We start from the raw sequence: 25,324 nt of genomic DNA, 5'->3' as shown, positions 1-25,324 counted from the left end.
TGTGTTCGGGGCGAACACGGGAAGCCTTAGCTCATCAGAAGACCAAAATCAATTCCTCCTCTAGGTCCCTGCTGTAGCCTCTAGAAACCCTCAAATTCGCCTTGGAAGAGTTCGTGAAGAAACCAAACATTTGAACTCATACTAAGCAGTGTAATCGATCAACTGATCGATTACACACCTTGGTAATCGATCAGTTGATCGATTCCCAAGCTCCGTGGGAGATCGTCTGGTAATCGATCAGGTGATCGATTACTAGGCTGGTAATCGATCACCTGATCGATTACCAGGCTTAATGAGAAAAAGTTACGATGTTTAATCGATTCCTTGATCGATTAAAGCCTCTGGGTTCGAATTGGTAACTTCTGAAAGTTTGCCAAAATCTCCGATCTGATTGATTTAAATCATACTATGTTTACGAGTCAATCATACCATGTTTATGACTCAAATTATACCATATTTATGGGATGGCTAGGCTATAAAAGAGGAGGCTCTCAACGGGTTTGAGACACAACAAAATAATCCTTTGGTGGCCGAGACTCTCGGCAGCCAACCTCCTCTTCCTCTTCTCCTCTCACGAAGAGAAGGAAGGAAAGTTTGCTAGCCATCAGTGGAGAGATTCTCGAAGGATCGTTGCCCACACAACGTTCGAGAAAGAGGAGAGGAATACACAGCAGAAGATCGAGGGGTCATCCATGTCACGACCCGGGAGATAGCCGTCCGAAAAATTTCGGCAGCACCTCCCCAGTATCACTGACAATTCCCTGAATACATGCATATAATAAGGCCCACACGGCCTATCCATACTCCAAAATATGGATTTTTAACAAGAAATGAAAAGTAAAGTGACCCACACGGCCACATACACATTCTACACAATGCATATGAATAAACTCGTAACATAACGAAAGTCCACAATTTCGTAAGCGGAAACGTAACAACAAATACGAAAACACGTATAGAAAATATGCTAAAGTTTTGAAAACTCCGAAACGAAATCAGAAAAGTCCGATACAGTAACATATAATCCAACACAAGCTACAAACACATCCAACACAACGCATAAGTCCTCGTCGTCGTGAGATGGCGTAGCTGGCAGATCTCTGGCGCCCTCTGTAAGCTCCTACCTGATATCTGGGAAAACAAAAAAATCCCAGGGTCCAAAGATATGAGTATAAACACTCAGTGGGTAATAAATATAAGAAGACAGTGCATGAATAAGAGAAATAGCAGAAAGATAGGTACATACCAAAGGTCAACAAGGTATCAAGAATATCTCTGCAGATAAATAGCAACTAGCATGGATCTCATGTAATGCATCATATGAATGACATGTCAAACATAGTGCAACAGTCAAGAGTCAAACAGGTAAACAATCAAAATGCAGTATCAGTGTGGTCAAGTACATATATATCATGCACATGATGCACATATGCATGATGCAACTGCCCCACTCACTACAGCACTCGTGCAAGCATCTGAGGCTGGGATGGCCGACATCGGGGGATCAGTACTCCGTGCCCTACATCAAAGTAGTCCGGTGATCCAAGTCAGGGATCAGTGCTCCGCGTCCGGTGATCCCGTAGCTATGATAAGCTATATATCCTATGGCCGATATCTGACCTCTAATACCCGTCAGCGACGTACCAATCATGTACTCTCCAGTATACCCCTATACGGTGTCGAGGTCAAATCATCGACTCGGCTGCGTCCACTGCCATACAGCCGTCGACTGCGTACACTGCCATACAGTCGCCATCTCTGCGATGGAAATAGGGTATGATAACCACCTATGTAGGTATACAACTAGGTCATCTAACATCACGATAAACCCACAACAATGGGATTTACAACCGTTATAATGCATCATGATGAGATGCTCAAATCATAGAAATCATCACCTACTATACTAATCAATAAGTGTAGGTATGAGTCATCATGATCGCAAGTATCATAAAGAAAGAATCAGGTCCATAATGATCATACATGCCATATCATGGATAGAAACAGTAATCAATAATGATACTCCAAGATCAACGGCATAAGGACAGCATGGTATAACATGAGTAATGAAAAAGGTATACCAATGACAGGAAGAGTACATCAATGTATCAAGCTACAAAGACTGTAACAGAATCATGCACTGGAAAAAGAATGAATTGTATTGACCAAATACAGTAAATCACCCACCTGATAAAATGCAGGTAAAATCCTAGAACCCCCAGAAATATATCCTCGTATAACACCAAACTCCTATATCACTCAAGGTCCTGTAAATAAATAATATCATCCTAAATATCATGATGTATCAAGAAACTCAAATGGAATCTAAGTTAGTTTAATCTATTCAATTAAGCTAACTTGGGTTAACTAATCTAACCGTTGGATAGCTATTAACAGGGTTTAACTAATCCACTAATTAGTTGTATTAATAATTAATACAACCAATGTAATGTTTAATTAAATCCAAGCTAACCATATTAGATTAATAAATCCAATTTAACTCAATCAAAACCTACAATAGATCCACAATCTGATTAATCCAAGCCATGAATCAAATCTCACAACTCCTCACCCAATCAATTTAAGAACCAATTAAATAGAAATCAGTTAGGAAATCATATTAAGATCACTACACCGGATTCAAATCCATTCACAAACTCTATTGTTCATTACAAACAATTAACTATATTCAACCAGAAACTTACCTCCAATTCAAGATTAATTGCCTTAGAAATCACCTATTCAACTTTGATTAAAGCTGCTGCCCACTATTTCCTCCAAATACCAGCTCTGGTTCAATTCCTTCTTTGATCACCAATAAGATCCTACAAAATAGCAACCCCCCTAAAACCAATCTATAATCTATTGCTACAACTGAATTAAATCAGATTTCATACCAAGAAAAACTCACCTCAGATTAGATACAATGCCCTAGATTCCTTGTAGCTAAAGCCAAGCAATGCTGCCGGCTAAATCCAGATCCAAGCTCCAACACAAATCTGGAAGAATTCATTCCAATCAAACATCAAATCTGTTAACGGAACAAGCTAACCACCTAGACAAAACACTTACCTCGAATATGAGTTAAACCCTAGCCTAGATCCGTCCGATCAAGCCAATCTGTCACCGGCCGAATCAAAAGAAGTCCTCACCGAATCAAGATCTGCTCAAGAGATCTACAGAAACCGGTAGAAATCACAGATCTAAGCTGTAGAAAACCCTAGGCATCGAAGATTGAATGAATCCTTACCTCTTCTTCCTCTACCTCCACCGATCTCTCTTCTCCGCCTCGCGTTTCCACCAGCTGCAAACCGTGGCTCACCGGTCACCAACAGCCGTCCACGCGAGGCTTGGATCGATCCCCACTCGTCCGCGACCTCCGATCCAGCTTCTCCTTCGCCAGTCGCCGTCGTCCGCCGAGTTCGAAGAAGAACAGAGGAGTCGAGTGGAGAACAGGGGAAGAAAATCGCGAATGGATAGGTTTTAAACCCGTTTAAAACCGATCCACCCGTTAAGAAATCCTTAAAGTCGCGACTTCTCCTCAGCCTCGCGATTTTCTTCCTCTGTTCTCCACTCGACTCCCCTGTTCTTCTTCGAGCTCGGCGGACGACGGCGATAGGCGAAGGAGAAGCTGGATCGGAGGTCGCGGACGAGTGGTGATCGATCCAAGCCTCGCGTGGACGGCTGTTGGTGACCGGCGAGCCACTGTTTGCAGCTGGTGGAAACGCGAGGCGGAGAAGAGAGATCGGGCGGAAGGAGTTGAAAGAGGTAATGATCGATTTGGATCTTCGATTTCTAGGGTTTTCTTGAGCCTAGATCTATGATTTCTGTCGGTTTCCATAGATCTCTTCACAGCTTGATCTGGATTCGGTGAGACTTCTTTGTCTCGGCCGCGAGTGAAGAAGGAGAAAGAAACCGAGGCGGATTTCGGTAAGTTGAGTTGAGGTTCGTCTTTTAGGGTTTCTCTTTAGATCTCTTCAGGTTTCTAGTTTCTTTTAGTTCTTCGTAGCCTGAATTGGGATGATCGGTGGCAGGCTTGAAGGAGCTCGGATCCTGATTCGGCCGGCTGCCATTCTTGGTTGAGCTACGGCTAGGGCAAGGATTGGAGGTAAGTATCGAATGGTTAGGTTCTTTATTGGAGATTGATTATTGAGCTTAGATCTATGTTGTTTCGGATTTTCAGATCTTGGATTTGGTTTTAGCCGGCGGTGATTGTTGTTTAGCACCGGCTAGGGTTCGGAATTAAAGATCTAGGGCAACGATCTTGAATCACAACAGAGGTGAGCTTCTATTTGTTAAACCAATTAAACTGTAAATGGTTTGAGATCAAGAAGTTGGGTATTGTTTCGATTTAAAATGATCAGTTTCTTGAATTGATCAGGCTGTAGGATTGGGTAATCAAAGGAGTCAACAGAATAGAGGTAAGCTTCCTTGCTTGCTTCCGGTTGTTATGTTACTGTTGGATTTCCTAATTGATTTCATCTAGTTATTAAACAAGAGAATGGTGGTGTTGTTCTATTAAGAATTTTAACAGAAGAATGCTTCATATGTTGATCTATTGTAAGTTATGTTGAGTTAAATTGGATTTATTAACCTAATGTGGTTAGCTTGGATTTAATTAAACATTAGATTGGTTGTATTAATTTTTAATGCAACTAATTAGTGGATTAGTTAAACCCTATTAATAGCTATCCAACGGTTAGATTAGTCTAACCCAAGTTAGGTTAATTGAATAGATTAAACTAACTCTAGTTTGATTAGGGTTTCTTTGATATATCATTTCATTTAGGATGATATTATTTCTTGCAGGACCTTGAGCGATTATAGGACTTTCGTGTTATACGAGGATATATTTCTGGGGGTTCTAGGATTTTACCTGCATTTTATCAGGTGGGTGATTTACTGTATTTGGTCAATACAGTTCTTTTGTTTCCAGTGCATGATTCTGTTGTAGTCATTGTAGTTGATACCTTGATGTACTCTTCCTGTCATTGGTATACCTTTTTCATTACTCATGTTATACCATGCTGTCCTTATGCCGTTGATCTTGGAGTATCATTATTGATTACTGTTTCTATCCATGATATGGCATGTATGATCATTATGGACCTGATTCTTTCTTTATGATACTTGCGATCATGATGACTCATACCTACACTTATTGATTAGTATAGTAGGTGATGATTTCTATGATTTGAGCATCTCATCATGATGCATTATAACGGTTGTAAATCCCATTGTTGTGGGTTTATCGTGATGTTAGATGACCTAGTTGTATACCTACATAGGTGGTTATCATACCCTATTTCCATCGCAGAGATGGCGACTGTATGGCAGTGTACGCAGTCGACGGCTGTATGGCAGTGGACGCAGCCGAGTCGATGATTTGACCTCGACACCGTATAGGGGTATACTCGGAGAGTACATGATTGGTACGTCGCTGACGGGTATTAGAGGTCAGATATCGGCCATAGGATATATAGCTTATCATAGCTACGGGATCACCGGACGCGGAGCACTGATCCCTGACTTGGATCACCGGACTACTTTGATGTAGGGCACGGAGTACTGATCCCCCGATGTCGGCCATCCCAGCCTCAGATGCTTGCACGAGTGCTGTAGTGAGTGGGGCAGTTGCATCATGCATATGTGCATCATGTGCATGATATATATGTACTTGACCACACTGATACTGCATTTTGATTGTTTACCTGTTTGACTCTTGACTGTTGCACTATGTTTGACATGTCATTCATATGATGCATTACATGAGATCCATGCTAGTTGCTATTTATCTGCAGAGATATTCTTGATACCTTGTTGACATTTGGTATGTACCTATCTTTCTGCTATTTCTCTTATTCATGCACTGTCTTCTTATATTTATTACCCACTGAGTGTTTATACTCATATCTTTGGACCCTGGGATTTTTTTGTTTTCCCAGATATCAGGTAGGAGCTTACAGAGGGCGCCAGAGATCTGCCAGCTACGCCATCTCACGACGACGAGGACTTATGCGTTGTGTTGGATGTGTTTGTAGCTTGTGTTGGATTATATGTTACTGTATCGGACTTTTCTGATTTCGTTTCGGAGTTTTCAAAACTTTAGCATATTTTCTATACGTGTTTTCGTATTTGTTGTTACGTTTCCGCTTACGAAATTGTGGACTTTCGTTATGTTACGAGTTTATTCATATGCATTGTGTAGAATGTGTATGTGGCCGTGTGGGTCACTTTACTTTTCATTTCTTGTTAAAAATCCATATTTTGTAGTATGGATAGGCCGTGTGGGCCTTATTATATGCATGTATTCAGGGAATTGTCAGTGATACTGGGGAGGTGCTGCCGAAATTTTTCGGACGGCTATCTCCCGGGTCGTGACATGGATGACCCCTCGATCTTCTGCTGTATTCCTCTCCTCTTTCTCGAACGTTGTGTGGGCAACGATCCTTCGAGAATCTCTCCACTGATGGCTAGCAAACTTTCCTTCCTTCTCTTCGTGAGAGGAGAAGAGGAAGAGGAGGTTGGCTGCCGAGAGTCTCGGCCACCAAAGGATTATTTTGTTGTGTCTCAAACCCGTTGAGAGCCTCCTCTTTTATAGCCTAGCCATCCCATAAATATGGTATAATTTGAGTCATAAACATGGTATGATTGACTCGTAAACATAGTATGATTTAAATCAATCAGATCGGAGATTTTGGCAAACTTTCAGAAGTTACCAATTCGAACCCAGAGGCTTTAATCGATCAAGGAATCGATTAAACATCGTAACTTTTTCTCATTAAGCCTGGTAATCGATCAGGTGATCGATTACCAGCCTAGTAATCGATCACCTGATCGATTACCAGACGATCTCCCACGGAGCTTGGTAATCGATCAACTGATCGATTACCAAGGTGTGTAATCGATCAGTTGATCGATTACACTGCTTAGTATGAGTTCAAATGTTTGGTTTCTTCACGAACTCTTCCAAGGCGAATTTGAGGGTTTCTAGAGGCTACAGCAGGGACCTAGAGGAGGAATTGATTTTGGTCTTCTGATGAGCTAAGGCTTCCCGTGTTCGCCCCGAACACACAACCTTAGTCCATCAATAATAACTCATACTACTAAAGAGTTATTATCGAACTACCGCACCAATCTCATATTACAATATAGGCTTCTTCTTACCATGAGTGCATTAGTCTCCCTGTGTTTAAGATATCGAATGTCCGTTGATTAATCGAATTACTGACAATTCAATTAATTAACTTCTGAGTCCGAGAGTAGTACCACTCAACCTTATTACCATGCAGAACTAAGTCCACCTGCAGGGTTTACATGATAATTTTTATGAGCTCCTCAAGGGGACATCATCAACCTATTTAATAGGACACAGTTTCCTTCTATAATCAGCAATACACCATATATATAATATTATTTCCTAACTCATCGGGCCTTTTGATCTAACGAGATAAATCTCATCCTTTGATGAATCAAAGAAATATATGCTAAGCATATGTGCTTGTTATTATATCCGGATTAAGAGTATGCACTTCCATGATAACTGAGGTTTAGTCGATTATATAGTCAGTATAAATCGAACGCCCTCAATCGGTCCTGCTCAATACACACAAAGTGTACTAGTGTAATTTTATAGTTAAGACAAACTAATACCAAATTACACTATAACCGTTTCAATGGTTTGTCCCTGTCCATCACGGTTGTGAGCATCTTTGTAACTTATAAGAAACCGATAACATGATCTTCCATGTGGCACCACACACCATGTTATGTACAGTATAAATTAAATAGACAACTGTATTTGACTAAAACACAGACATTTGACTACTTATGATTCTCATTAGAATGAATAAGATTGCAGATGTTCTTACAAAAGCTCAGGCTTATAGTATACATCCCTACAACAATATGTACAACCAAACTTGAGGATGTGTAAAATATATTGTAAACATGGATAGTTTGATTTAGATTTATTTGATTAGATATTATAGGCAGATTTTATTTGATTTGATTGTTTATTTGATTTGATTGTATTTCATTCCATAAATAAGTAGGGAAGAAATATCTAAATAAGCAATGATCCTCATGTACAAGTTTAATATCAAGACTTTGAGAAATTCTTCATTCCAATTCTTCTCTTTCTCTCACAGAATTCTTCAAGTTCTTTCTCTTTCTCTCAGCAGAATTCTACATTTTTGTTGTCAAAGGATCAATCCCAAATGTATCTTGGGTGGAGGGCTCAATAAAACCATCTAATCTTATGATTTTTAACAGAGAATTTTTCTTCAAGTTTAAACTTTCTAACATTATCGTGTCTTGTTTAGATTTATATTCTGTTAATTGTTTCACTCATTTTGCTGTGTTAATCATCTTATATGTACTAAACCCTTGATCAGAAGCTATACATAAAAAAAAAAAAAAGAAGATTTAAAAGACATTAATAGGAAACTAAGATTAGTGAAGATTTAAAAGAGAAGATAACATTTAGATTCTCCTGATGCAAATTTTTTGATGGCAATATTCCAAACTTATGCTTGCTAGACAGCATGCAATATAATCATAGCAGCCAAATTTTCAGTAAAAATTCAAATCATTATCAATACACTAATTCCAAAGTCGTGTTCTTTTCTGATATACAATTGATAATCTAAGAACTAAAAACAACAGCATTATTGTTTTAAAAAAAGTATACAAAGAAATTGCGCACCAGTTCTTTGCAATTCTTGCATTATTTGCCATAGTACATTGTCTTCTTGGCTATTATCAATTTGAACTGAAACATCTAGATCACCCCATTTGGTGTAAAGGTTGGACACAAATGAACCAAAGGGCTTCACTGTTGACACTGCATCTATAAAATAATTAGCTACAATTCAGTGCAAACTGCGAGGACAAAATTTTGATTCAATTGAAGACAGTTTCCTTTAACAAAACTTGGTAAGCCAAAACACCCCTAGTGTTGATGTGATATTAAACTGAAATATATCTATGGTCAATGTGTTTTTCTTGATAGGTTAATCACAAATTGCAAGGCAAGGATATACATAAAATCTTGATATTTTTTTCTTGGTACTAGACAAATTAACCCATCATATTCAAGATAAACAAATAACTTGCTGCGATTGTATCTGCAGATTAGATTGTGTTAATTGATACATTAAATTTGAATCTCAAATTTTGGACGAAAAAACTTTAAAAGATAATTAGAGATCTAAAGATTAGTAGAACAAAAAATGAAATATATGACATGCAATTCTAGAAGCAAGAAAGATGTGATGGAATGATTATGATGAATGAGCATGAAAACCCTGTAAGTAAAATCTTATATAATTAGATGTCTAAAATAAAATAACTAAAATATTTTTTGAGTCAAAATTTCCTATATTATTTTAAAGTAATTAAACTAAAACAAAAGTAGAGAATATCTATTCTTTGGACATACTTGGGGTGGGGCTGCTACTGCAGTTACTGTACTCCGCCCTTGGCGCTTACCTGTCCTCCGCCTTTGGCGTTGCTTTCCTCTATCTCGTATCTCGGAACGAAAGAAATACTCACACCCAGCCACAGCAGAATTAGACCCAGCAATAGAAGCTCCTTTAGTAGCTTTTGAGGCTTTAAAAGAGAGAGGTACCAGTGCGCTACTGCTACATTGAAGTTACCGCAGCTAGGGGGATACCACTCTTCCTTTTAGTGGGGTGGGGCTTTTGAAGTTTATCCTTCAGGGTCAGAGGTTTCAGCTTATGCTTTAGCAAGAGTTGAGCGTTAGAGTTGCACCTTGGTCAGAGGTTTCAGCTTTGGCTGTCGCCTTTGGTAGTTGTGTCGATTGAGAGATTCTTCGACTTGGGATAAATTAAAGAAATTGAATTTCTATTAATGATTTAGGATTAACGATACCAAAATGGGATCGATAGCTCAGTAGATTCCTTTGAGTTGATTGTACAGGGCTTCGGTTGGGGTTGCGCCTAGGGCTTGAAGGGGACCGGAGGGGGGGAACGACAGATGCCCTCAACTTCAAAGGAGTGAACGACAGCAACGCAAGCAGCAGAGGAAGGGAAGCAGAGGAAGGTATCGAAATTGAACTTATATACTTTGACCAGAAAAAAGAAGGAATGGGCTGCGGTTGGGTCTTTCGGGCGAAAGGAAAGGAGTGAATGGAATGGAAGACCGGGAAGCAGAGGCATTTGGTTTTGGGCTTCCGTCTGAGCGTTGAGTTTGGGCTTCTCCATCAGGGTCAGAGGTTTCAGCTTTGGCTGTCGCCTTTGGTTGGGCCTTCTGGGGCTGTAGCCTTTGGTTGGGCTTTTGATGGAGGGGGACCTGTAGCTTAGTTTTCAGCTTTGGCTGTCGCCTTTGGTTGGGCCTTCTGGGGCTTCGGGGTCTTTTGCTTTTGTTGCTACTTCAGGGTCAGAGGTTTCAGTTGAATTCAAGTATTTTGAATCAGTTGATTCATAAAAGAAAGTTGATAGAGTTGAACTCCGATTCAAAGATAGGTATGTGAGTTTACCTCTAGGACTCACGTCGGGGTCCCCTCTCCTTAAATCATTACCAGTATAGTGGCGAGCTACTACATTCCTCTCCTGGCAACCAATCGACTATCGTCTCACCTTATCGTAGATAATCCTCGTTCAAACATTTCTTAAAATAAGGAACAACAGATGCCAGGGCACTGAACCAAATGCCTCGTATCGATCAAACAACTGAACCAAATGCAAGGAAATGCACCGATGCAAGGGTACAGAACGAAATGCAAACAGACAGATGCCACCAACTGCAGACCAGAGGAGCGCAAAGGCAAAGGAAAATGCTAAGGCTAAAGCTTAAAAGAAGGCGGATGCTTGAAAGAATAAGGCTAAGGCAGGGGCAGACGAGTCTGGGTCTAGGTCTCCTGCATCAGTTGATTCAGGTGATTCAGGTAATTCAAGTGATTCTAAAAAGAAAGGTGAACTCCGATTCAAAGAAAAATAGGTATGTGAGTTGACATCTTGAGATGGGATTGGAAGTTGTCGATTTAGAGTTAAGGGTTTTGAGTTACGATAGCAGAATTCCGAGGTAAATATTAGGGGGGTATAGAAAGATCTCGGAAGTAAGGGTGAGTAGATAAGTTCAAAGAGGAACATCGGGGTAACCTCCAGGCCAGATTTTATATTTAAGGTAGGTAAATTCGGATTAGTCGTAAATAGCCCCTTTGGCTATTTCTTCTACTCAGCATAGCTGAGGTCTTTATATTATAGTAAGATGGATTAGTTTACGCCAAAGGGGCTATTTATCTCCTTTCGTAAATAGCCCCAAAGGCTATTTATATGCCCCAAAAATATAGTAAGTTGTAGCAGAGGTACTTATCTTATATTATATACAGTTAGTCTACGCCTTTGGGGCTATTTAGCTCCCTTATATTTAGATGGGCGTCTCACCTTATCGTAGATAATCCTCGCGAACTTATATTTAGTTTATAGGCATCTTTGAAATCACCCTCAACTCCAGACCACAGGAAACAACAGATGCCAGGTAAAAGTACTGACTTAGAACCAAATGCAAGGTATCCAAACAAAACAACATATGCAAGGTAGAGATAGAAACTGAAATCGAGATAGCATCTTTCGTAGTTTTGAATAAGGGGAGTGAAGTAGCGCCTGGAGCTAGGGAGGAGTCAATGGCAGCAAGGGCTGCAGACGAAGGAAAGGAGTGAGAAGAAGGGAGTAGAGAGGGAGTTGAAATAGGAGTAGGAGTTGTTCCACCTGAACCTGGAACTGGGTATCGATAGAAACTGAAATCGAGAGAGGCCCGAACTTAATATAGTCGCAGAGCAGAATTAATTCCACTTCAAAGGGGTTGACTTCAGGTATCGAGAGAAAGAACTCAGCAGGACAGAACCAAATGCAAGGGTAGTGACCTGACTTCGAGTACTGACTTCCAGTACCGAAAGACAGAGAGGAGGAGGGCTCAGGAATAGAGAAATCGAGAGAGGAGTGAGAAGAAAGGGTTTCCAGTTGGGAGTGAAGCAGAGCAAGGAGAGAGGTATTTCAACTGGTGTTAGGTGTAGTTTAACTATCGTAGATATGGCATTAGGTATAGTTATTTCCCTCGCATCGGGCTCTCCTGGCCAACGAAAGGGAAGATCGATCCTTATAGGTAACCTAGAGGATGAACATCGGGGCAACCTCCTGGCAGCCCCTCGTTCAAACAATCGGATAGAAAGAAATACATATGCCAGGAAAGGTTGAGTATTGACCGGAAACAAGGACATATGCCACCAACTACAGATCCAAGGTATCGAAAGAAAGAGAACGGAAGGGAACGGTATCGATCGAAAGGGAACGGAAGGGAAGGAAGATACAAGGTATCGATCGAACGACAGATCGAAGGTATCGAGAGAAAGGACAGGTAGAGGAGTAAGCTTCTTACGGGTTTGACTTCAGGTATCGATCCAAATGCAACGTAGAGAGCAAAAGGAAAGATGCCACCAACTGCAGACCCGAGGAGTGAGAAGTGGCTCTTGAAAAGGGGTAGAAAGAGTTGGGCATTTCCAGTTGAAAGAGGGGGGAGTAGAACTCATAGAAAAAGGTGTCGAGAGCAGACGATTTCATTCAGTAGAGAAGAGAGGAATGGAGATTCAAAAGAGTTGACTTATAGAGTAGTTTAACTATCGTAGATATGTAGTATTAGAATAGGCAAACGAAAGGGAAGAGGGTATGGGAAGACCGATCCTGGAAGATATGGTATTAGAAGTTCTTTCAGTACCTCACTTCGGGGTTGAAGATAAGTAAGTTCCTGACCTCCCAGAGAAGAGTAGAGGTAAGTCAAATTACCTGTAGATAAGTAAGTTCCTGACCTCGAAGAGGGGAGAATAGAGATAGGAGTCATTTCCTTACTTTAAGATTTAGCATTAGAAGTAGAGTCTTTCAGTCCCTCGCATCGGGGAGGAGAGAAAGAAAGAATTACGATTCAAAGAGGGGAGGAGAGGTAGAGTAACGGTATTTGAGTTACGATAGCTGAATTCATTACCCTTCAAAGGGTAGGAGTTCAGTAGATTCTAACCCTTCTGCCCTCAAGCAGGCAAGAGTCGTGCCCTCCTTATAAGTTCTATGGGAATTTCCTACGAAAGATTCACTCTACTCTCTCCCTATAAGCCTCTACCTTTAAACGGGTCCCCTCTCCCTATCCTTCATTCACTCTACTCTCTCCCTATAAGCCTCTACCTTTAAACGGGTCCCCTCTCCCTATCCTTCACTATATACTATCTGTTTTGACTATCCTTCACTATATACTATCTGTTTTGACTCCCTTTATCAGTCGAGCCCAAAACTCAATAATGGCCTAAAGGATACCCTCCCCGACTGACCCTGAGTATTTTAGGGATGATACCCTAACTCGGGAAAGGAAGCAGCGCGACGCATTTTTTCTCTTTTGAGTTTCTTCTAATTTCAAGTTGCATTTGTCACGCATTGCGCATCTGGTGATCTTTGACCCTACTTCGTCAACACCCCTAATATAATAATAAGTCGCTTGAATTCGACGCCCTTCTTATAGTACTCTCGGCTGCCGGTTACCTGCTTCGCGGGCCCGGCCACTGACGGCTAAGCTTATTGGGCCGGAGCTGTCTCAGGGAATTCAAGAACAAAGTTCAGATAGAGGATTGATCTATTCTATATTAACCATTCAAAAGATGAATCCATTAATAATATATACCATTCCTAATTCAATCAAATAATAGGAGAGGACCTTCATAGGGGATATAGTAGTTCTTTAACAGAGGAAGAATACGAATCCTTTAAACAAGGAACGAAAACTGGGTTTTGACTTAAGGAACGAAAACGGGGTTTAGAGTTAGTGAGACCTTACTTGCTTTTAGATAACAACAATTAGTGTACAAATTTAGATAACTCAGAAATTGAGCATGATGGACGCACAGAAAAACAGCTCAGAGGACACAAAAGAGAGCTACAAACACAGAAAGGGAGTATGATGGATAAACAGACGAGGGACGCAGCGGGGATGCATAATTAAAGATAGAAGAATGCTTCGCCTAAAGACAGAGAGGGTACCAGTTATAGAGGAACCGTTCCTTGTCTTTAAACTACACGTACAATCAGTAGACCCATTGGGATAACTAAAGAATTGAGCTTGAGGGAAGAACAGAAAAACAGCTCAGAGGCCAAGAAATCGAGCTACAAACACGGAAACGGCAGAAGAGGGGTCATGACACGAGGGGATCTCAAGGGGGAACAGTCACATGTACGACTTGAAGAACATCGGACAGCTAAACAGAGAGCTTGACAGAATAGACTAACTCGAGCGGAGGAAGAGGGGGGAACGGTACTTATTCCAGCTAAAGAGTATTTACTTATACAACAGCAGATAAAGACGAAGGGTAACCCTATTAACAGAGAGGACCAGAAAACACACACGCCGGGGTTTCCAGTTCACGAACAGACACAACACACACTTAAGCGGTTACAGTTCACGAAGAGAACTCACACTTAAGGGGGGCAGTTTAACATTCCGGAGAAAGAGTAGTGCACAAAACAAATCATAGAAAACAGCAGATAAACAAAGAGAGGGGTTAACAGTAAACCTCTTAAGGGTTGAAGTTTACCATGGAGGAGAAAGAGTATTGCACTCCACAAAACATCGACAACGGCAGATAAACAAAGAGAGGGGTGACGCCTACAGATATAAAATATTTACCTAGACAACGGCAGACAAACAAAGAGAGGGCAGGACGGATAGAAAGCGGTTACAGTTGAGGCTTACAGTTATGCGTACGGCTAGAAAACAGAGAGGAAGAGGTATAACAGAGCAGCTAAAGAAAGGATTGCCCTATACAAAACAGAAACAACAGCAGATAAACAAACCTTTACGACTACAGATATACTTTACGGGTACCGATACAAAGTAGTTAACTACACAATGGCAGAGAAACAGTATGTCCTGGTACGGACAGAAACAGAGAGGACGAGAAAACTAACACTTAAAGGTTTCCACTTCAGGAAGAAAACTAACACTTAGGGGGACAGTTTAGACTAAGGCTCTTAATAGGTTACATCTACAACAGCAGATAAAGAAACTATTCACAGGGAAGGATATAAACAGAGAGTACCAGACCTCAAACTTAAGGGTTGCAGTTTAGGCTTACAGTTAAGGGGACCCATAGAAAGAGAGAGGAAGAGAACTCACAGGGTTTCCACTTTACGGTTGACGACTACCGCTCTTAACAGAGAGGAAGAGTACGATAAAAAAGCCCCTATAGGGTTGCAGTTTAGGCTTTAACGGAAGGGATAAAAAGTACAAACCATCCACAACTGCGGCTAAACAAACTACAGGGTACGGATAGAAAGTAGTGAACTCATAAAGTAGTGAACTCGACAACAGCAGATAAACAAAATAGTTAACGGGTACGGATATAAAGATAGAGTCCTAGAAAAGACCCTTAGGGGTTTACAGCTCATAAACAGACAGTACGAGCCACAACAGCAGCTAAAGAAAGTAGTGCACTCCACCTTAATAGACTTACTCAGTAGGGCACAACTGCAGCTAAATAAACTAGTTAACGCTAACGATAGAAAAAGCCCCACTATATATTTCCAGAAAAAAGACAAGGATTGCCAATTTAGGATTGCCAATTTAGGAATGACAATTTAGGAACAGACCTCACACTTAGGGGTTTCCAGTTCAGGGTGTCCTGGTACCGCTCTTAACAGAGAGTACGAGAAAAGCCTCTATAGGGTTTCAGTTTAGCCTTGAACGTTAGGGCTAAAAAGTCAAAACCATCTACAACAGCAGCTAAACAAACTATTTAACGGGTACGCATAGAAAGAAAGAGAGAGCGCAGAATTTTGTAAGCTTCTGATTTCAATTTGAAGAGGTCTGATTCAGCTTCTTTTTCTGGGTATAAGAATTCTGTAGTTCCCTTCTTTGTTACTCCTGTTGTTATTGCTCGCCTAGTATAATTTGTTGCTCGCAAGTAATCTAGTAGCGCCCTTAGCGAAGGATTGACGATCCAAAGCAGTAGCTACAAGTTGTGTTGTACCCGTTTCGTGAGCTACAAGCCTCAAAGTAGGCAAGCCTCAAAGTAGGAGCCCTAAGAGCGCCTCAAGGAGCCCCCCGTAGTAGCAGTGACTTTTCAGGCAGCCTCAGTAGCTTCATCAGTAGCAATATTGTACTGAGTAGCCCATGTAAGTATATAGCCCTGACTAGCCGCTGCATGCCTAGCTTAAATAGCTTCAGTAGTCGCAGTAGCAGCCGGAGCAGTAGTAGTATTAGTCGTCTCTACTTCTTTTTTGTATCAGTACCAGTATACTATGTATCCGTATTTAGTTACGTCAGTTTTCATTTTAATTCAGCTTCAGCTTCAAGTTTTGGGTAATAAGTCTTTCTTGAGTTACCTAGTATCTCCTATGTCTTTTTTGCTCGCAACTGAGTTCTCGAAAGCGTATTAAGTTTTTTCATGGCCCCTAACATCAGCAGAATTTTGTCTTGAGTTACTGGTATAGGGTTGCTCGCAAGCTCGGAACTAGTAAGTCTCGCATGTACAGTACTTAGTAGTATCCTTCCCTTTACTATATATTTGGCGCGCGGTTGTGTCCTCTTGTGCCCCCCTGATCAGAAGCCGAAGCCCCGTAAGTGTATCAACTAGTAAGCCCACAGTCGGTCGCTAAGGATCTCAAGAGAGCCGTAAGACTCGTCAACTGTAAAGGTGTAAAGGCCTCATTGCCAGCTCTAAAGGCGGGAACCGTATCCACAGTGTCCTGAGTAGCCATAGTTGCCTGAGTAGCCATAGTTGCCTGAGTAGCCTCAGCAGCAGTAGTAGCTTCAGCTGCCTATCTAGCCTGAGTAGCAGCAGCAGCAGTAGTATACTCAGTAGCCGCCTTATTATTTCGTTTAGTTACTTTTCAAGCCCCCACCACTACTTTGACTTTAGTCACTTTTAAGCTAATAAGTAAAGTGCTTCTTTTAAGTGAACGTAAGCTTCTTTTAAGTAAACTAATTTCGCGAGTCTTTCTCTTTTGAATTTAGGTATGATTCTAATTCTGATGCCCCGCCATATATACAAGTAAATTAAGTATATCTACTCCTGTCCAAAATTGATTAGTTATTGTGACATTGCTCGCTTAAGAGTTGCTCGCAAGTAATCTAATAGCAACCTTTTAGCGAAGGATTGACTATCCAAAGCTGAAGAGCGCCAGTGTCTCCTCCTATGTATGGGAAGTATCTCGCTTAGGTGGAAGACTCTTTAGTTCCCAAGTGTTTGTGCCCGTTTAGTAAACTCGGAATCCCCTAAGTGTATCAACTCCGAAGCCCAGTAGCTAACTAAGTGTATCAAGAGCCGTAAGCGTACCTAGTCACTCTCAAAGGCTAGCTCTCCTAAGGTTCAGTAACGGTAGTACGATACGAGTAACTGCAAAGGCAGGCAACTTATATTATATACGCCTCAGTAGCTTCATTCAGTAGTAGTATAGCCTCAGCCGGAGCAGCAGCATCATGCCTAGCAACAGTAGCAGTAGCTTCAATAGCTTCAGTAGGAGGAGTAGTTTCTACTGTGGAGCAGTCTTTCTTTACAGTGGTGTACTCTGTTTCTGTATTTATTTTCTTAAGTTTGAAACTTTAGCTTCAACTTCTGGGTATAATAATTCTTTACTGCCTTTCTTTTATGTATTACTATGGCTTTTTTGCTCGCTTAAGAGTTTCCCAAGTAAATCCCCTAGTAAGTCTTGAGTTACTGGTATAGGGTTGCTCGCAAGCTCGGAACTAGTAAGTCTTGCCTGTTGCGTAGTGTTATCTTTCGCGGCCGAGCGGTTGTCTACTTAAGAGTTAGGAGTGGACTCGAAAAGCCTCACCCGTAGCAGCAGCTGTGTACTCAGTCAGTAGGAATAGCGCCAGTGTACAGTGTATCAGCAGTACTAGTAGCGGCCTATGTAGCCTCAGCAGCATCCCTAGCTTCAGTAGTCGCTTCAGTAGCCTATGTATTCGTATCTACTTTTTTAGAGCAGCAACAGTCTACTCTAGGTAAGTCTTTAGTTAATTCAGTAGTTAATTCAGTTTTAAGTAAACTAATTGAGCTACTAAAAGCTAAAATTGAAGAAAGAAGAAGCGGAATTCAGCCTACTCTAAATCGACATCTACAAACCCCCTACTCAAAGGTGCCCCAACCCCAACTGATTCTTCGATTGACTCCTCCCACTAAACTCAAAGAAAGGAATCCCCTCAAACCCTGCTGCTAAGGAATACCCCTCAAGAGCGGACTCAACCACTGGAATCGACAAATACCGATCTTTCTATACAACTAAATTCTTTCTATACTCTACTCCAACCCCAAGCTCTGGAATTCCTCCCCTCCCCTCAATCTCTAAATCGTCAACTAGCCCTTTTGATGCTTAACACATACCCTCAACTCAACGACGAACGAGAAATGCCAGACGAAAGCTAAACCCAAACCCTAAACTCTTCGTCACTCTACTCAACCCCATTGAATGGGAATTCTTTCTCTACTCTACTAACCGGTCCCCAATCCTCAATCCAAATGCGAATCCGTCCGGATATTCTACTGACAGGAGTCCCCAAATCTAGGAATAATAAAGGATTCCTAAATCATTGATTACAATACAACTCAAAAGTTGATTCCAATACTGGTCTTCCCATCTTTCTTTAAAGAAGAAACTAATTCAACTGGTTTCTTTTAAGATTCAAAATTCATTGAATGAAATTCAGCTGGAGAAGCAGAAGCAGAAATAAACTCAGCAGGAGGCCCCAACTCCAACGTCCAACTGAGCTATCGATCCCTGAATTCAGTTCTCTCTCCTCCCCAGCTCCAGGTGCAACCCCCTTGGAAGCCCCTTCGTCTGCAGCCCACTCCTTGCTCTCTCGATTTCACTGTCCTTTCGATCGATATGTCGTCTGTCGCTTTCTTTCCTTGCACCTGTCATTTCTCTCGATACCTTGTTTGCTGCTGTCCTTTCGATCGATTCTCCTTTCGCTGTCGTTCAGTTTCCTATCGATACCTGTTTCTTTGGTATACGATATCTCTCTACTGAATTAAATCGTTCAATCTACACCTAAGACCAGTTCTGCTGCCTACCTTATCTCTTCCCCTCTAGGAATCTCCATTGATCTCCCCAATCCTTATCTACTGTAATCTCTATCCTGCCCTCTACTGGAATCCTTTTCAGCTGCATTCTGCTGTTCTCTAGGAAAATGAAATCGTTCAATCGTATATATTTCTATAAGCGATTGTAGCAACTGAAAATTCTACTGATAAACCAAACGCAAATTAAAAATTCTACTCCAAGAGGTGGAACAACTCCAACGGGTGCCCCAACTCCAAGAGGTGGAACAACTCCTACTCCTTTCTTTTAAGCTGAATTCCTTTCTCTCTCCTCCCCATCGACAACTTCAACCCCCTTCCCTTCATTCAAAACTACGAAAGATCGTCTGTCGATTTCTCGATACCTGTTAGCTCTCTTTCTCTACCTTCCTTCCTATTCAAAACTACGAAAGATCTTATCTACTTGGCCAAATATAAATATAGAAGAGCGATTCTTTCTTGAAAATTTTCATGGTAAGAGAGGGATGATAGAATTCCAAGTAATAAGTGAATGAAAAGCAAAGCGCGAATTCGTTCACGAAAGTGATAGTTAACACTTTGCTTAACACATGCAAACGCAACTCGAACTATGTAAGCCCCTCTCTTCTGTCTACTTCATGGAGTTGTCTATCTTGTCTTGGTTTCTGTATTTCGTAGCAGATGGTACTCAAGGAAAGCAGAGTCCGTCCCGATGGGGAAGTTACTTGTGGGGCTACGGGGGATGCTGACGTTCAGGCTACTGAGGAGACTACTACGGCTCTTTTAGGTGCTTCCGCTGAGGCTGGTGAGTAAAGGAGGGACACTAGGAATGCTACTGAACTTACTCTTCCTAATGTTGCTACTGGTGATGACTTCATAGTGGCTACTGGGGCTAAGGACAGTCCTGCTTACTATATCAATTGGCTCCTGCAAGGAGGAGAGAAATTCGGGGCTGCAAAAGCACCGAAATTCGCGGCTAAAAAAGTAGATCAATTCGGGACTGCAAAAGTAGCTAAAGGAGAATCCTTTAGTGGGGATGGGCCAGTTGCTACTAAAGTAGAATCCTTTGGTGGGGCTAAAAAAGTAGATCAATCCGTAATTTACGTATATATTAGGGGCAAAAGTAGAAGACTCAGGTGCGGCTAAAGTAGACCACCTTCGGGCTGGTGCAGTTGGGGACAAAGGAGAAGACTCAGTTGCGGCTAGGGCAGTTCGGGCTAGGGCAGTTCGGGCTTCAAAAGTTAGGGATGCTAGAGTTGCAGCTGGTAGAGTTCTTCCTAAAGTAGTAGAATCCTATGTTGAGGCAAAAGTTGTTACTGTTACTCAAAAGTTGTTACTGTTACTAAAGTAGACTCACTTGCGGCTTCAGTAGATAAACTAGAATCAGGTAGGGCTTCAGTAGATAAACTAGACCACCTTCGGGCTGGTGCAGTTGCTGTTGCTTCTGGGGCGGCTGGTATAGGTGCTTCTTTGGCTAGTTCCTCCTTTAGGTGCTTCCGTTGAACCTATCACTTCTGAATCCGTTGGCGCTGGGGCAGGTTGTTACTCAAGTAGAATCCTATGGGGATGCTTCAAACTCTAGGGCTGCTAAAAAAGTAGAGAAAGTAGGGGCCCCCATATAAGTAAGTTGCAGGTGCTACTCAAGTAGAATCCTATGGGGCTGAAAAAGGTAGGGCTAAAGGAGATAATGCTTTTGGGGCTAAAGTAGATAAATCCGTTCCTTGAAAAAACAGCTGGGGCTCCCGCTATTGAGGCTGGCACGGGTGATGCTGGGGAAGTTCCTTACGTTGACGCTAGTCCAGTTCCTTCCTTAGTTGCTAAACCTTAGTCGCAAAAAGTCGATCCGGCTTTTCCTAGGGATGCTGATTGGAGTTCCAGTATTTAGTAAGATAGTGTATGTATTGCTTCGGGTGAGGCTAAAGGAGCTGCTGATTATGATGCTTACGTAGTAGTACTACCATTGTTCCTCTGGGGCTGCAGCTGCTAGTGTGCCCACTGGGGCTGCTGTCGAGTCTAGTGGGGCTGGGGCAGTTACTAGGGTTGCGGGGTACTCGGCTCTGGCAGTTACTGGTACTAGGGCTGTTGCAGTTCCTGGTGCTACTGTTAGTGAGGACAGCTTAGGCTCTTGAGTAGGGCTAAAGGAAAGAGCACCAGGGGTCTTCGACTTTAGGAGTTCCTAGGGATGCTGCCCGTGGAGCTCCCACTTCGGCTCTTGAGTCAGCACCTTAGGCTTTTGAGTAAGCACCTTCGGCTTCAGCACCTTCGGCTTTTGAGTTGGTTGAGGCTTCCGAGTAGGCACCCGCGGCTTCTGAGTAGGCACCTGCGGCTTCGGCTTCTGAGTAGGGACTCATATAGGATGCACCTCAGACCTCATGTACGGATACGTCCTTATGTTCTGCGCCGGTCCCCCCGAGGGGGATAGGGGGGTAACGGTCCTTAAAGAAAAGCAAGGAGAGAATTTACATATCCGTTAAATGGAAAAAGATCTTTAACGTGAAAAAAGAAAGAGGGAGCAAGATCTAATACCCAGCGGGATCCCTATTTCTTTAGTTTTTTCTTTTTTATTTATCATCAGACAAATACGGGAATTTCCATTTCTTTCATTAGTGCCTCTTGATAAGAGAGAGACATAACATAATAGTGAGATTCGTCAAATCGTACGTCTTCTTATATTGACTTTACTATTTTTATTTAAGAGATACTCGTCCACTTTTGTTTTGAAATTTGATTGATGAATAAAATAGAAAAGAGTACCCCTTTTTACCGGAGTACATATGCAAATTGTATTCGTTTATTGTACGAGACACAACGAACTTAACATAAGTGCCTCGACAGAGTACTTGTCAGGAGCCCTTTGAGCTCCAACTTCTTTTTTTGGGGGGGTATCCTCAATGACTAATTGGAAACAATCTATCTCATTTTCATGAAAATAAATTGCACACTTTCTTTTTAATGTATGCCTTCCAGTCCCAATTGAAGGAAGAAAGACTAATCAAATCAAAGAGGAGAACAAGTAAGACTCCTTTTTATTAAATTGATTGGAATGATCTTAGATATATTATACTTAACTCGTCCTTTTTCCATCTCACTCCTACTCTTTTCTTTGGATCTGTGTGTCATCCATAGAATACCATACCAGTCATATAATACCTAATAATTGTATGTACTCATAATTGTATGTATAAGTATAAGATAACGAAGGAGGAATATATAAGGAAGACGATAGGGTTGGGTTCTTTATAGAAAAGAAAACGAAACCAAAGAATCTTTTTGTTTTTTGACCCACCCCAAGAAGCTATTGATTGCTTGATCCATTAACGGAAAACATGATCCGCGGAGTTCTATTCTATGAGAATTTATTCATATTTGTAAAAGGGAATAGGTTAATAGAGTAGACTCCTATCAATTTATTATGCTTAAGACATGAGATGAGTAAAAAAAGCATAAAAAAAAATATGGAGTCTAAAAGAAAGGTGAAGCGATACGTGAATCGCGCAACGGAAGAAGGATCTAATCTTCTTATGTGTGGAACCTCTTTTCTTTGGTTTGGACAACAACTAGTCACTTCCAATAGAAAGTATGTATTGCCATAATCTAATATGATTAGCGGAACAACTTTATTTTCTCTTAGAACAGTCAAAGTGGAAACAAATAAATAAAAAAATAAAAAAGCCATTTCTGGTTTTTGCTCATTGTAATATCCATAATTCTGGTAAGAACTGGTTTATCAAAATAGAATGTTTAGGAAGAATCCGGTTGGAATTCCTATCATGCGTAGATTTGAGTTTCGAAATAGAACTATAGTCAAGTCATCATTCATTGTTTGATCGAATGGTTATTATTCATTATTGTATTTTCTTATTCATAACTTTATTTCAGTATAATAAAGAAAGAGAGACATTCTTTAAAAAGAAAAAGCTTCGCAGCTCAATTAAACAATTCATACAATTAAATTACTCAACTAGTAGTACCCCTAAAACTCCTTCCCCATACTACGAGTGAGAGGCGTAAAGACTACCATTAAAGCAGCCCAAGCGAGACTGACTATATCCATATTAATTATGTCTCCTATCTCTATGAAGGCATTATTTCATTTTTTATCAATAATCATAGTGGAGGCGCAGAGTACAAATATCATTCTGACTTAAGGCTATTAATGAACCAATCCAATGAATCTACTTGTTACAATATTCTCATCTTTCTGGTATCATAAGTAAGTATAAGTATTAAGTACAGATATGATACACATACCTTTTCTTGGAAAATGAGATAGCAAAGGAAGACTTCTATCCTAATGAAATGAAACATGTGGGAATACGCTGACCTATTGTTTGTTACCCTTTGCTTTTCTACTTTGACTTTGACTCTATAAAAAGAAGAGTTGACCGACTATCTGAATGTTTGATTACTCAGAGACCCTCGTGAGTCTGGATACTTTCTTCAATCCTTTCCACAACTTCTAAATGGATTTCCCATCAGCCTATGAAAGAGAATTCCAGATGGAAGACACAGAGTAGTGGTAGTTAATCAAATTAGGAATGATTGATACTCTTTCGTAGTTTTGAATAACGTCGGATAGAACTTATATGTATGCCCTTACTATAATTTATTTACTTGATTTTTAGGGAACCCTTGTCGTAAATAGCCCCAAAGGCTATTTATTTGCTCTGCGTAGCAGAGTCACTTATATTATAGTAAGGCGGATTAGTCTACGCCTTTGGGGCTATTTATCTCCTTCGGGAACTTATATTATATACAGGCGGCCCTAAAAATTATGTAAATTCCGCAATTTAACTATGAGGAAGGGAATTTAACTATGAGGAAGGGAATTTAACTATGAGGAAGGGAATTTAACTATGAGGAAGGGAATTTACTATATTGGGCTATAATATAAGTTCCTCTGCTACCCCCTTACTATATATTGGGCAGATAAATAGCCTTTGGGGCTATTTACGACTAAGCCTTACTATAATACACGGTACTTGACAATTCGGCCTTTCCTTCTTTTCTTTTTAATCTTTTGAAAGGAATTGCTTCCCTAGGGCGAGCATGAATTTACTTTTATATTAAATGGCACTCGGTGACTTCGCCGCTCCTCTTATGCGCTCTCTTCTATCTAATATGGACTTGGGGGCCATACTATAATAGTTGTTCAAATATCGCGCACTACTCTTCTCTGGTCGCAGATCGCACTGCACGCACTTATCTGGAATTGACTTTTATATTAGGCTTATTCAGAAAGGACTTACAAAGCAATGCCGGAAATTAGTATAGGTATAGGCGGGTCCTCACTCTTCGGGAGCTACAGCTATAGGGACGACTGAATCATCCCATTAAGCAGCCGAATATTAGTCTTATAAACAACATCTCTCAAGCAACAGTCTAATATGGACTTGCGCCTAAGAGCAGTCGTTCATGGTTAGAGTGAATGGCTGCTGATAGATAGATTGAATTCTCCCGGCGCGATAATCGCAGTGCTTATGATGATCTCTTTGGTCTCGAATTTAGCTGGGATGCACTTGGATTGTTCTGATCCTACTGACTCATTCACAGATCATGCCTACCACCATTGGTTAGCTTATTCTGCTGCAACTAGTCGACTAATCACTCTATAGTCATAGTGCACCTCTTGGAATTAACTATGACTTCTTGTTATAGGTTTTATCGCTTGATGAAAGCCCTGAGGACGATTCACTAACTTCATGCTGAAATCACAATCATATTGAGATGATTCACCCTTCATCCTAATCTCCTAGCTAGCTGTCGAGTGCCTCTATTCTATAGCAAGCTACCTGGACGAATCAGAATGAGAAGGATTTGGTTTACAGTCAAAGGTCAGAGCTACCTTTCGAAAGGTGGAGAGGACTGAACCTTATAGACCCGCATGGGCAAAATGGCTTGCCTAAGTCTCTTTCCATGAACTTAAAGAACTCAAATCCCCAGCAACAGTCTAATATGGTAAGAAAAGATCTTTCGTAGTTTTGAATGAACAGTCGAACGAACAAAACAAGTAGTCCCACGTCTTACTCTTCTTTTCTTTGGGCATAGTTCATAGAAAGATTCATGCTAAGGACTAGCGTTGCTGCACTCGGAGGTGGAGGACAAGAAATTCAGTTCTCTTCCGGCGCGTCGTTATCACTCGCTCCTCTGGCTTTCAGTCCAGCAGTGGGTACTCCGCCCTCTTACAGTAAGAAGGTCAACCGCTAGGTTGATTATGCTTAGGTTATCTTCGTGGATGAGGATAGGTTAATACAGCTCTTTTCTCCTTTT

This window comes from Curcuma longa, chromosome 20, assembly GCF_044706935.1.
Source record: "Curcuma longa cultivar G26 ecotype Majalengka, Jawa Barat chromosome 20, ITB_CL_G26_1.1, whole genome shotgun sequence".
NCBI lineage: Eukaryota > Viridiplantae > Streptophyta > Magnoliopsida > Zingiberales > Zingiberaceae > Curcuma > Curcuma longa.
The sequence above is the reverse complement of the archived record's forward strand: the minus strand, read 5'-3'. Positions refer to the sequence as shown.